Source organism: Neophocaena asiaeorientalis, unplaced genomic scaffold (genome assembly GCF_003031525.2).
Source record: "Neophocaena asiaeorientalis asiaeorientalis breed wild unplaced genomic scaffold, Neophocaena_asiaeorientalis_V1.1 scaffold426, whole genome shotgun sequence".
In the NCBI taxonomy this organism is placed as follows: Eukaryota; Metazoa; Chordata; class Mammalia; order Artiodactyla; family Phocoenidae; genus Neophocaena; species Neophocaena asiaeorientalis.
The window spans coordinates 377726-392111 of record NW_020185323.1 but is presented as its reverse complement, the minus strand read 5'-3'; positions in this window follow the sequence as shown (position 1 = coordinate 392111).

Sequence of the window (14386 nt, the reverse complement as noted above, 5' to 3'; positions counted from 1 at the left end):
TGGTTTAACCCTTGGATAGGGCTCAAAGCCTTTCATGTACTGAAGCTCTTCTGTTGCTTGCACATTTCTTGCCTTTTGGTTATTAAATTTAGTTCAAACACACAGAAAAGTGCAGAAAATAAGATGACACCCGGGTGCTCACAGAAATGTAACACCAGTGAATGTTACATTTACATCAGCTTTAATTTTGTAATTAAAACGTTCCAGATGAATCCAAAGCCACACATACCCTCATCTGTCTCCCCACCCCCACCCGCGCGATCACCAGCACCGGAGAAAACCCATTCAGCGGTAACCACCATCCTCCGTCCTTTCTCTGTATCTTTTTATATTTGAACTAAACATTTGTAAGATGCTCGTTCCTGGTGCAATCATGGTGGCCAGGGGCCGCGTGAGTTGGCACAAAATGCAACCTCTGTCAGTCCATCATGCACCCAAGATGCCCAAGCCAGAAGCTCCTCTCCCCACGCCTACAGCTAATCCCTCCCTGAGTCCTACTCTACTGTTTGGACGTGCTGGGTATCTCTCAGCCACCACCCCTTCTGTCTCAATCGAGACCCCATTATTTCTTGTCTGGTTTTCTTTTAAAACAAGCAAACAACAACAAAGAAAACAACTAAATAATCTTGCCTCCAGAGCCATCCTCTTATATAATTCATGATGCACCTGTTAACTCTTCTGCTTCAATATTCTTCTATCCTTCACGAGGCAAGCCAGCTCCTTAGCCCAGTCAGAGCCTATGTCAGGAGGCGCCCACGAACTCCCTCCATCCCTTTCTTTGCCCCGCTCCTCTACTCCAGCTCCGAGAAACCACTGGCAGTTTCCAAACCGGGCTCTGCAGTTTCTCCCCTCTGAGATTTTGCAAATGTCACTATCTGCTAGAAAACACCCTTCCTTCCTATCTTTAACCTGGGTAACCCCTTCTTGTCTTTCAGGACTTGGTTAAGTGTGGGAGAGAGGTGTGGAAGACTTTGTCATTTCTGGGAAAACTTCCTCCACCCTCTCCAACTTCCCCATCTGTATTAGGTGCCCATTCTAATGGTGGCTTTTGTGGTACTGCATTGTAATCATGGTTTTACTTGACTCTCTTCAAATGCCCCCAAGTTCTTCCAGGGCAGGGACTCTATCTCCTTTTTTATTCATTGAAAGCATACATTATTGGTTTTCTATATTTATAAATTTTACACTATAAATTTCTTTTTAAAATTTTATTTATTTTATTTATTTATCTTTGGCTGTGTTGGGTCTTCGTTGCTACGCGTGGGCTTTCTCTAGTTGCAGCTAGTGGGGGCTACTCTTCGTTGCGGTGCGCGGGCTTCTCATTGCAGTGGCTTCTCTTGTTGCAGAGCACGGGCTCTAGGCGTGCGGGCTTCAGTAGTTGTGGCACATGGGCTCAGTAGTTGTGGCTCCCTGGCTCTAGAGCGCAGGCTCAGTAGTTGTGGCGCACGGGCTTAGTTGCTCTGCGGCATGTGGGAATCTTCCCGGACCAGGGCTCGAACCCGTGTCCCCTGCATTGGCAGGTGGATTCTTAACCACTGCACCGCCAGGGAAGCCCTACACTATAAATTTCTGCTACCTGCTTTTTTCACCTAAGATTTTGGTTTTGAGATTTCTACATGTTAATACATGTAGATCTATTTCATTCATTTTAAACAAATTGTATGATTATACCACAAATCACTGATGCCTCTGTTGTCATCTGTTGATGACGATGAGGTTGTTTCCAATTTTTCAGTAGTTATCAACAATGCTGCAAAGAACAACCCTCTCCTGTTTCTTTGGAGATTATCTAGGCTATATACCTAAAGGTGGAATTGTTCACACCTTCATCTGTACTAGATCTCCAGAATCTTTGAACCAATTAAGAAAGTTCCCCTTTCACCTTCATCCTTTCAACAATAGGTATTATCAAATTGTATACTTTTGAACAATCATCTGAATAAATGTGAAATGGTATGCCATTGTTATTTTAATTTGTTTCTCCCTAATTCCTAGTGCAGTTGGTCATCCTTTCACAGGCTTGTTACCTTCTTCTGTGACGCATCCATTCATATCCTTTGCTGATTTCTCTATTTGATCATTTGTAATTTTTAATATATATTCTGGATACTAATCTTAGGCATAGCAAATATCTTCTCATCATTTGTGGTTTGTCTTCTCCATTTATAGATTTCTTTATTGTACATGAATGTCATTTTACTTGGATCATTCTTTCCCATTATGGCTTGTGCTTTGTATGTAAATTCAAAAAATCCTATAGAAGAAAATTATTCTCCTACATGTTCTTACAAATATTTTTAAATGTTTCTTTTTTCTTACTTTTTAAATTGAAATAATTTCAAACTAATAGAAAAGTAGCAAGAATAATACAAAGAACTCCTGTTTGCCCTTCACCCAGATTCCCCCAATTGTTTTATATTTTACCATTTGTGTTTTATCATTCCTTCTGTATATACAAATTTTCCCTTTTAGAGTAAATACCAGACATCATGTCCCTTTACCCCTAAATACTACAGTGTATATTTCCTAATAACAAGGACATTCTCTTACATAACTGGAGTACAATAATCAAAATCAGAAAATTGGTATTAATTGAGTACTATTTCCTAATCTAAAATATTTAATTCAAATTTTGTCAATTGTCCCCAAAACGTTCTTTTTAGCAAAAAAATTAGTTTAAAAAATCTGGTCCAGAATCTCATCTAACATCACAAATTAGTTGTCACATCTCTTTATTCTCCTTTGATCTGGAACAGTTCTTCCATCTTTCTTTGTCTTTCCTGACCTTTATATTGTTGAAGAGAATAGGCTTCTTCAACAAAAATAAGAACATTATTTGGTAGAATGTTCTTCAGTTTCGGTTTGACCAGTGTTTTCTCCTGAGTAAATTACTGTCTTTTTGTTCATGGCATTTTAGCAGGAACACCACAAGAGGAACGCTGTGTCCTTCTCATTCATCAAAGGAGCAGGTACATAATGTGTATTTTAACCATCAATACTGAAGTTAACTTTGATCAATGGTTAAGTGGTGCATGCCAAGTTTCTCCACTGTAGTGACTTTTTTTTGCCTTTCTTATTAATAAGAATTCTGCAAGGTGATCATTTGGAACTATGTAAATACCAAGTTCCTCATTAAACTACTAGCATCAGTGATGATTTTGCCCAAATCATTTATTACCACTGTGATTGCCAAAGGATGATTTCTTAACTCTACCATTCTTTCTACATATATTAGTTGGCATTCTTCTACAAGGAAGAACTTTTCTTTCTCTCCATTTACTTATTTATTCATTCATTTACATCAGAATGGTCTACAGACTCTTGTTTTATTCCGTGCATTATAATCTGTTACTATTATTATTTATTTTGATGTTAAAATGGTCCTACATTTGGTCAGTGGGAGTCCCTCTAAGCTGACTCCTCTGTTCTTTTGATTTTCCCTACCATTTTTCAAGTACTTCCTTGTACTCTCACTACAAGATATTCAAGATATCTATAGTATAGGTAGACATAGATAGGCACAGATAGCTATGTCTCTTTCCATTTCTGTCTTCGGATAGATAGATAGATAGATAGATAGAAGACATAGCAAAACCCTTGAGTTTATACTGATATGTCCAATTTCAGTCAACACAATAGAGTATGTGGTCGAGTTCCCCTTTCCACATCTATAATGCCCTTCTCAAACTGTAAGAAATGTGATTCCAGTTACTCTCAAAATATTTACTTATTTGCTCAGTACTAAAAGACCCCCAAAGCAGTTTCAGAATAGCTAACTCATGTCATTGTGAAAACAAACCTACTAACTAAAGTTCAGTATATGTTTTCAGGGTTTTTTTCTTTAGTCTTAATGTATTTAGTCAAAATACCGTGTTCCAAAATGAGTTGGGTGTGTTTCCCGACTCTTGTCCTCTCCTCCCTGTTTAGAGTGCTTATGTTACTCATTTGAAAAAAAGTCTGGTTCATTCTTTTCCCATTTGTAGCTCTCGCTCAGATTTTTGCTCCATCCTTGTCTGTTTCTCCTTTGTCTTTCTTATTTTGTAGTTGTGCTTCTCCCTTTTCCATTTGATTAATTTAGCTAGTGGTTTATATATTTTGTTACTTTTTTCAAAGAACCAGAATTTTGATTTATTACTCTGACCTACTGTTTTCTATTCCTAATCTTCATTATTTTTCTGCTTTTACCTTTATTTTTTTCTTCTTTGCCCTTTCTTGTGGCTCATTTGTTGTTCTTTCTCTCACTTTTTAAGTTGATATAATTCATTCATTTTTATTGATTTAAGTGTTTAAGTGTATGAATTTTTCCTCTGAGTTCTACTTTAAATGTATCCAATAGTGTCTGATATGTAGTGTTTTCATACTCGTTTCTTTGTCTTTAAAGATATTCTGTAATGTTGGCTTGTGTTTTCCATTTCACTCCAGTTGTTTAATAGAAGACTTTTAAATTTCTAGTTGGAAAAAAATTTTCAATTTAGTTCTATTTCACTGTGATAATAAAGTATTGTTTGTAATATTTCCATTGTATAAAACTTATTGTCGATTTCTTTGTGACCTAATATTTCATGGATTTCTGTAACTATGCTATGCGCAGCTGAGAAGGAAGGCGTACTGCCTATTATTCAGTTCTAAAGTTCGTTATATGTAAATGAGATCTATTTTATTGATTATGTTGTTTACTTCTTCTGTATCCTTACTTATATTTCTGCCACTTGATCTGCTCTGCACTAGGAATGACCTATTAAAGTCTCCTATTAGCAATCTGTTTCTATCTGTATCATCTTGCATCTATAGTTTCTGCTTTTTAAAGATTTTTAGAGATTTGGTGCATAGGTTTTCATAACTGTTATACCTACACTGTGAAATTGGAATAAGATACCCTTTTTTGTCACGTTTAATTATTTTCGGCCTGAATTCTACTTTGTTTGATATCCTTGATCTCACAGTCCCCACTTATTTGTTATTTTCATTTGCCCATGCCTTTATTTTTAGCCTGTCTGACTCATTTTGATTTGAATGTATCTGCATACACCACATATTTGGGTCTTGCTTGGTGAGCCATACTGAAAATATTTTTCTTTTAGTAGGCGAGTTAAGCCCATTCACACTTCTTGATAGGACATATTTTTTTAATCTCAACTCTGATATATTATTTTATATTGTAATCACCATATAAACTATGTACGTTTACTGCTTCTTTTTCCTCATGATGTGTTTTCTTTGCTATTGTAATTTATAAATTCTCTTGGTGTTCAAGGAGGCTTGTGTTTTTGTTCTAGGGTTTATTTCTGTACTTATAACTTCTTTAAGACAATTGAATGTCTTCAGTTTTACCAAATAATATTAAATGTTTTAAAAGTGGTTATAGCCAATACATTGAAATTTTCATTTCAATAAATATACTTTTATTTCTAGAAGTTTCCCTTGTTCTTTTTAAGTCTATACGTTCTTTCTTTTAAGTGGGATCCTGCTCTTATAATTTCTCTTGCTTATTTTCTCTTTAATCACTTTTAAAATACTTAGTTTAGGGTCCTTAACCAACAATTCTACCCTCTGATGTTCACCTTCCCTCTTTCCTGTGTTGGCTGACTCTTCTTTGTGGCAGATTGCTCCCTTGTGTGTTTATAAATGTTTCTGGTCATCCCATCCATGGGGCAAGTAGTAGAGCTGGGACTCCCACCTTCTGATTCCAAGTCCAGTGTCCTCTTCAATATGTCACAACTCACACACTCCACACACAGAAGGCCTCTGCCTTCTACAGGGAGGATATTTTCCAAACAGAAAAGCAGTTCTAATAAGAATGACTTTCTTAAGGGAGTAACAGAACAAAATAAATTAGAGCTGTCCGAAAAATCTAGGGCCTGAGTCCGCCACACACATCTATTGCCCTGGCTGCTCACACATGCTATCTCCTTTGAGCACACTGATACCTCCACTTTTGTACTGCTGTAGATACTTCACACACAGTGTTACATTCATTGATTCAATCGTTTTCCATTTAGCAAATATTGAGCATCTACTCTGATGTGCCAGGACCGCTTCCAAACATTGGGATTAATCAGTGATTAGGACAGAGTGAACACTTCTAAATACCCCAGATCGGAGATTCTCAGTCTTCTGCAACTTGCAACTTTTCTTCTTGCTTTGTTTTCCTTCCACGACACCTATCTTCCCATTCCTTCTGCTCTGACACATCTACCACAAAGGAACATCTGAAATGGTGTGTATCTCTCTTTAAAGTAAATTGAAAGTAAACTAGTTCTGAGAATTGCAAGACACCACTGGAAATAACTGAAAACACTTTGGGACATGTCAGGACCAGTGCTGGGAAGCGCTGTTATTGATGTTCAAAGAATCTATGTTACACACACCCGTGGATGAAGAAAGCGCAGGGGAGGCCAGCAGAGCTAACACTTCTGAGCAAGCCCAAACTAGCCTATGAGCAAGGAAATATTTGCCTGGTTGGAGAATTTCTTTTGAGGAATGAGGTCATCCTGCAATCTAGAGCCTTTTGACAGGATACAAGAGCCCTTGGCAGCAGGAGGGAGTGCCTTTGACAGTATTTCTGCTGGAACTTCCTTTTCTCCTCCATTGAAGCCTTGCCTCTCAAGCCTCCCTTGTCCTGATGTCCTCATAAATATCACTGCCCCATTCCTCTGAGCTCCTGAAAATTGATTCTCTTCATTATTTTGTGCTCACTTGGGTTACATCCACATTTCAAGTCCTCATCCTGAGCATTTAAAAGAAGAATTAGCACCAACCTTCACAAACTCTTCCAAAACATAGAAGAGAAGGGAGCACTCCCTAACTCATTCTATTAGGCTAGTATCACAAGAAAAGAAAAGTTATGAATACTCCTTAAGAACAGAGATACAGAAATCCTCAACAAAATACTAGCAAGCGAGATCCAGCTATATATAAAAAAGAGTATACACCATGACCAAGTGGGATTTATTCCAAGAATGCAGAGTTGGTTTAGCATCCGAAAATTAATTGATGTAATATATCATATTAATAGAATGAAGGACAAAAACCACATGATCATCTCAATAGACACAGAAAAAGCATTTGACAAAATCCAACAGTGTGTTTTGATAAAAACACTCAACAAACTGAGAATAGGAGGGAACTTCCTCAACCTAATAAAAGCCTTACACACGCACACCAAAAAAAAAACAACAACAAAAATAAAATTAAAACACACACACACAGGTAACATCACATCTGATAGTGAAATATAGGATACTCTCTCCCTAAGATCAGAAACAAGACAAGAATGTTCACTCTTGCCACTCTGTTCAACAATGCTCTCAGGGCTACATGACCAATACACAGAAATAAATTGTATTTCTGTACATTAACAATGAACAATTTGAAAGCTAAATTAATATTTACAATAGCATCGAAAAGAATAAAATACTAAGGAATCAATTTAGCCAAAACTAAAACACTCGTACATGAAAACTACAAAACATCAGTGAAAGAAACTAAAAAAAACCTAAAAAAATGGAAAGATATCCATTTCATGGATTGGGAGACTTAATATTGGTAAGATTGCAATGCTTTTCATATTGATCTAAAAATTTAATGCAATCACTATCATGACTTAAAATGCTTTTTTGCAGAAAACCTGATCTGAAAATTCACATGGAAACGTGAGGGACCCAAAATAGTTAAAACTGTCTTGAAAAAGAACAAAGTTGGAGGATTTGTGCTTCCCAATTTCAAAACTTACTACAGAGCTACCATAATCAAGGCAGTGTGTTACTGGTATAAAGGTCACATACAGATCAATGGAATAAAATTGACAGTCCAGAAGTAAACTCTTGCATTTACAGTCAATTGATTTTTGACAAGGGTGCCAAGATAATTCAGTGGGGGAAAGAATAATCTTTTCAACAAATAGTGCTGCAACAACTGCATATCCATATCCTACGAATGAATTTGTACCCCTGCTACACACCAATACACGGTCATCATACCATAAACAAAAATTAAGTTGAAATGGACCAGAGACCTATATGTAAGAGCTAAAACTGTAAAACTCTTGGAAGAAAATATAGAAGTAAATCTTGAACTTAGTTTAGGCAATGATTTTCTTGGTATGACACCTAAAGCACAAGCAACAAAAGAAAAATAGACAAATTGATTTCATCAAATTTAAAAACTTTCATGCTTCAGAGGACACCATCAAGAAATGAAAAGATAACTCACAGCAAGGGAGAAAATATCTGAAATCACATATCTTCTAAGGGACTTGTATCTAGAATTTATAAAGAACTCGTACAAGTCAACAAAAAAGACAAGTGACCCAATTTTAAAATGGACAAAGGATTTGAATAGACATTTCTCCAAAGAAGATATACAAATGGCCAGTAAACATATGAGAAGGTGTTCAATATCATTAGTCGTTTGGGAAATGGACATCAAAACCACAATGAGACACTACTTCACACCCACTAGATTGGTTATACTCAAAAAGATGGACAATAATAAGTATTGGTGCAGATGTGGAGAATTTGGAACCTGCATACATTCCTAATGGGATGTAAAATATTGCATCTGCTTCGGAAAACCATTTGACAGTTTCTATAAAAGTTAAACACAGAGTTACCATATGACCCAGAAATTCCATCTTTAGGTATATGCTCAGTAGAATTGAAAACATATGTCCACACAAAAACTTGTACATGAATGTTTATAGTAACATTATTCATAAGAGTTAAAAAGTGGAAATAACCCAAGTGTCCATCAATTGATGAATGGATAGGCAAACTATGGTATATGCATACAATGGAGCATTATTTGGCCATAAAATTATATAAATTAACTGATTCATACTAATGTATCAGTTGATCAATCTTGAAAACATTATGTGAAGTGAAAAATGCAATATACCAAAGGCTATATATTGTATAAGTTCCTCATATGAAATATCCAAATCCATAGATAAAGGCTGTAGGTCAGTGGTTGCTGGGGGCTGCGGGCAGGAGAAATGGGAAGTGATTGCTAATGGGTTTCTTTTAGGAATGACATAAATGTTCTAGAATAAATGATGATCAATGTACTACTTGTAAATATATTAAAAGCCACTGAATTGTACACTTTAAAAGGTGAACTTTGTGGTATGTGAATTTTCTTTCAATAAAGCTATAAGAAAATATTTTTAATTCATTAAAATTAAATAAAATTAAAAATTCATTTCCTCAGTTGCACTAGTTACACTTCAAGTGCTATCACATTGAGTACACAGATATAGAACATTTTGGGTTATCACAGAAAACTTTATTGAACAGTGTTGATCTAAGTCTCACTACAAGATCCCAGAGATTTAAGAAATATATCAAACCCACTCAGTGTAAGGGCCTTATTTGAATTCTTACTTGGACAAACAGTAAAATAAAGTTGAGAAGATGGGGAAATTTTGAATATTGATTGGATATTTGGTTATATTAGGAATTACTGTTAAATGTTTTAGGTATGGCAATAAAATCATGGTTACGCCTTCTGAAGGTACTTATCTTTTAGAGATAAGTACTAAAGTACTTATGGATGAAATGATACAATGTCTGGGATTTGCTTCAAAATAACCCTGGGATCGGGAGATCAGCACAAATAGATATAACAAAATTGTCCATGAGTCAATAACTGTTGAATTTCAACAATGGGTGTCTGGGAGCTCATTGTGCCCTTCTCTCTATCTTTGAAAATGTTGGAAATTTTTCATAATAAACAGTCAATAAACAAACAGGCAGCCACTACTTATTCGTATCTAATTGACAATTACCTCATGAAAATATAGTGTTGTCAGATTTTCTAACGTTTTAAGAGAATTCAGAAATCCAGATTCTTATGTAAAATCTCTGGCATTTCATTGCTGGTTCATTTGTTTAATTATAGAGCACAAAAAAACAATCACATCTGGAGCCTGGGTTCAGTAAACAGCCCCCACTCTACAAGATCCAGTTTAGAATAATCAATAGAATTAATGGATTCTGAGGTCATCCATCCATCATGATTTATTTTGAGCATATAATTAATATTGTGTATCTCATTTTTAAAAATTATGACCTATTTCAAAAAGGTACAAAGAATAATAAAATAATCACTCATATACCTGCTATGCAGCCTTAACAAATCTTAATATTTAGCCGTATTTGCTTCACAAAGAAATAAAATGTTATGGATACCATTAATGTCCTCTTTCTGCCTCTCCTTAATCCCATTCCCTCTGCCTCTCCAAATAACACTATCCTGAAGTTTCCATCCATCTTTCCAACCAAATTTATAGAATTTCACTACAGCTGTATGTATTCATAAACAATAAATGTTTTTTCCTGTTTCCAGATGTTAAATAAGCAGTTTCATTTTTTTAAAAATCAATTGCACTTCTGTCTACCAACAACAAACAGCTAGAAAACTAACTTTTAAAAAGACCATTTAGAATAAATCAAAAAGTAATATCTATCTAGGAATAAAGCTAACAGAAGATAAGCAAGACATTTAGGGAGAAAATGATAAACTACACTGAAAGACATTAAAGAAGATCTAAATAAATGGAGAAATATATTACATTCATGGGCTGGAAGATTCAATATCATGAAGATATCAATTCTCCTTAATGTCATTCCAGTCACAATCCCGAAAGAGACATAAAGTGGAGGGGGAAAAAGATCAAGTTGCAGAAGACAACATACAGAATGATCTATTTATATCAATTTCAAAAACACACAAAAGCAAACAATATATTGTTTAGCTATACAAACATATATGCAAACTAGAATGAAAAGTAAGAATACGATAAGTGGAAATACATGATAAGAGCTACAATTGAGTAGGAAGGGAACAGGAATTCAAAGGTGACGATAATGTTTTATTTCTTAAACAGAGTGATGTGAACATGAGTGTTCATCATATGAAAATTCTTTATACCTTACACATGCTTTATAAATAGTGTTTTGTGTTCAATCAATATTTAATAAAGACAAATTTTTAAAAAATAATGATATACATCTATAACACTACCATGACGATATGTCAAAAACATATACGGTCAAGTGATAATGTTGAAAACCCTTATACACAATATTAATTAAAATATGTACCAAAATATTAATAGTGGCTGTGTAAAATATTACATAGAATATGCACAAATTTTTAATAGTGGAAATAAGCACCAAAATGTTGATAGTGGTTATGTATAATATTAAATAAAATACGCCACTAAGTTTAATAATGGTTATATATAATATTAAGTAAAATGTGCGCCAAATTACCAGTGGTTATGTCCTAGGGAAAGTTTGGCTGTCTTTAATTTTCTCTGTTGTATAGGAGTTGGATTTTTTGCAATTCACTATCAGAAAAAAAAAAAGAAAACAGAAAAAATTTTAATAACAAAGAATCATAGACTTGCAGGAAATATTCAAGGTATATTATATGGAGAAAAGACTGGATGAATTAAAAGAGAAAAACCTGAGAGCAAAGCAAAAACAGGGGAGGGGGTCTTAAAGTAATTCAAAGATGGGGTAAAGTGTGGTGACCAAGGAACTGTAAAGAAAGGGCTAGATTCAAAACACTTCATGGAAGGGATCTAGGGGCAATGAGACAAGAAAGTGCCTACATCTAAGGGGTGGGGAGAAAGGGAAGTTATGCTTTCAGGGGGAGGTAGAAATTATATGTCTGAGACATAATAGCAAACTTACCTCGTTCTCTTTTTATAAATGAGAATATAGGCACAGAGAGTTTGAGCAACTTGTCCAAGTTTCTCAGCTGACAAGTGATAGAAGTGGAATTCAAATCCCAGCTCTCCACAGCCAAGGCCTTTGTATTTAACTGCTATACAGGTGCACCGCTTGCTATCCATTAGGCAATATCCAGTTCCACTTCTTTGATATTAGTGGTTAGGGAGTTTAAAGGAGATGTTAGTACCAAGGGCAGAATATTTGGGAGTACACTACATAGAGATAGCTGTGAAAACTGAAAATGAGTTATCTGATAGGAGATTACAAATGATGCAAAGAAGAGAACTGAAGAATAAATCTTGGAAAACAGACCCCTTTACTACCGCTATTATCTTAACAAAGTTAAGTGACTTGATAGAAGTGACAAGAATTAGAGAAAGACGTGTTCAAATCCCACCTCTGCTACTTACTAGCTGGGTGACCTCAGGGAAAACCGCTTAACTTCTCTGTGTGGCAGTATCTCATCTGTAAAATAGATGGTCATGAGAATTACATGAAATTGTATGTAAAGTACTTAATATTGTAGCAGCCATATAATGGGTGCTCAATAAGTGCCACTTTATTTTTAATTTTGTATTAGAAACAGGAAGAGCAGAGACTGAGAAAGTAGTATTTAGGCGCGTAAACATATTTGTTGAAACTCTAAAGAAATGTTCTTCTTCCTGATGTTTTTATAAAAGTCCTCCATTTCTTAGGGCAAGCTAATCTCTCCCTTGCCTCCCAGTTACCAAACTTCGCATCACTTTACTCATTACTTTGATCTATTTCCCTTCTAAGTAGAGGTACCCTTTCTTTCTTTTTTTCTTTCTTTTCTTCTCTAAGTGAGAGAATCGTAGGCACAAGGAAACAGAGCATATCTGAGAAGCATATCACAAATAAACACTGTAAAATACATGTGTTAAAGTTATTTTTAAAATAAAAAGATACAGATTTGAGAAAAGGACAGTATACTACCAAAAAGGATAAGGAATAATTGCAATATGAATTCTAGAAATGATAAATGTTATCGCTAAAATTAAAACCTCAGTGGGCATTTTAAGGAATTAGATATATTTGAAGAGAGGACTGGTGACTTGAAAGACATTTCTTGGGATATTTCCCAGAATGCAACACAAAGAGATTAAGAGCTGGAAAATATGAATGAGAGACAAAGAAAGAGGCATGTAGAAAAGCATCCAACATATACTTAATAGAGTTCAACATATACTTAATAGAGAGTCCAACATATACATAATAGAGTTCCAGAAAGAGAAATTAAAGAAAATGTGGAAAAAAACAACCTTCAAAGGGATAACAACTAAGGATTCTCCACAGTGCTTTTAAGACATGAATGCTTAGTTACAGGAAAAACAACAGATCGCAATCCAAATAAATATAAATAAATTTCAGCCACAAAAGCTCACCATGAAAACTGCAAATATATGCAGTTAACACGCCACCACCCAAAAAAAAAAAAAACCCAAAAAACAAGCCACCATCAACATTATAGAGAAATACAGTTAAAAACAAGTCAAGTGAACAAAAATGAGTGATGCTGGAACTCTCATACATTGTTGGTGGGAATGCAAAATGGTATAGCTGCTCTGGAAAGTTGTTTAGCAGTTTCTTATAAAATTAAACATACACTTACCATGTGACCCAAAAATCCCTCTCCTGGGTATTTACCCTAAAGAAATAAACTTATATGCTCAAAAACAGTGTGCATTAAAAAATTTGTGTGCAAATATTTATAACTGTTTTAGCTGTAATAGCCCAGAACTGGAAACAACACAAATGTCCTTCACAGAGAGAATGGATAAACAAACTGTGATACTTCCATAGAATTGAATACTACTCAGCTATAAAAATGAACTACCAATACAAGCAACACTGTGGATAAATCTCAAACGCATTCTGCTAAGTAAAGGAAATCTGACATAAGGATCCATACTGTATGATTGCATTTATATGACTTTCTTGAAAAGACAAAACTGTAGTGATGGAAAACAGATCTGCGGTTGCCAGGGGTTAGAGGTGGGGCAGAGTATGACTATAAAGGGGAGCACGAGAAAGTTTTGGGGCGTTGCAACTGTTCTATATGCTGACTGTGGTAAGGGTAACACAAATCTACATGTTTTAAAATTCACAGAACCACACATCAAATGAAAAAGTCAATGTTACAGTATGATAATTTCAAAAATTAAAAGTGGAAAACATGAATAAATCAATAACCTTGGAAGAAATAAATAAGACAATCCAAGATTACTGCTAAAAAGCCACCAGGCCCAGGGGGTTTAATGGACGATGTCTCTTAACCCTTCAAAGAACAGATGTTGTCCTCGTTACACTGATCAAGAACTTCTAAAAATATTGTTTCCAACTCTCCTTCTGTTATGCTAACTAGCAAAACCCTAATACTGATATCAGACAAAAAGAGTGCTAGGAAAGAAAGAAGGGAAAGAGGAAAGGAGGAAGGGAAAGGAGGAGAGAGCAAGAAAAAACTATGGGTGAATCTCACTTATGAACATAGTTGCTAAAATCCTAAATAAAATCTTAGAAAATTGAACCTAGCAACATAGTGAACAAATGATACATCATGACAAGGAAGAGAAGAAAATTCCCAAAGAATATTTTAGGCTTTAGAGGAACTCAATAAAACAAAAGCTCAA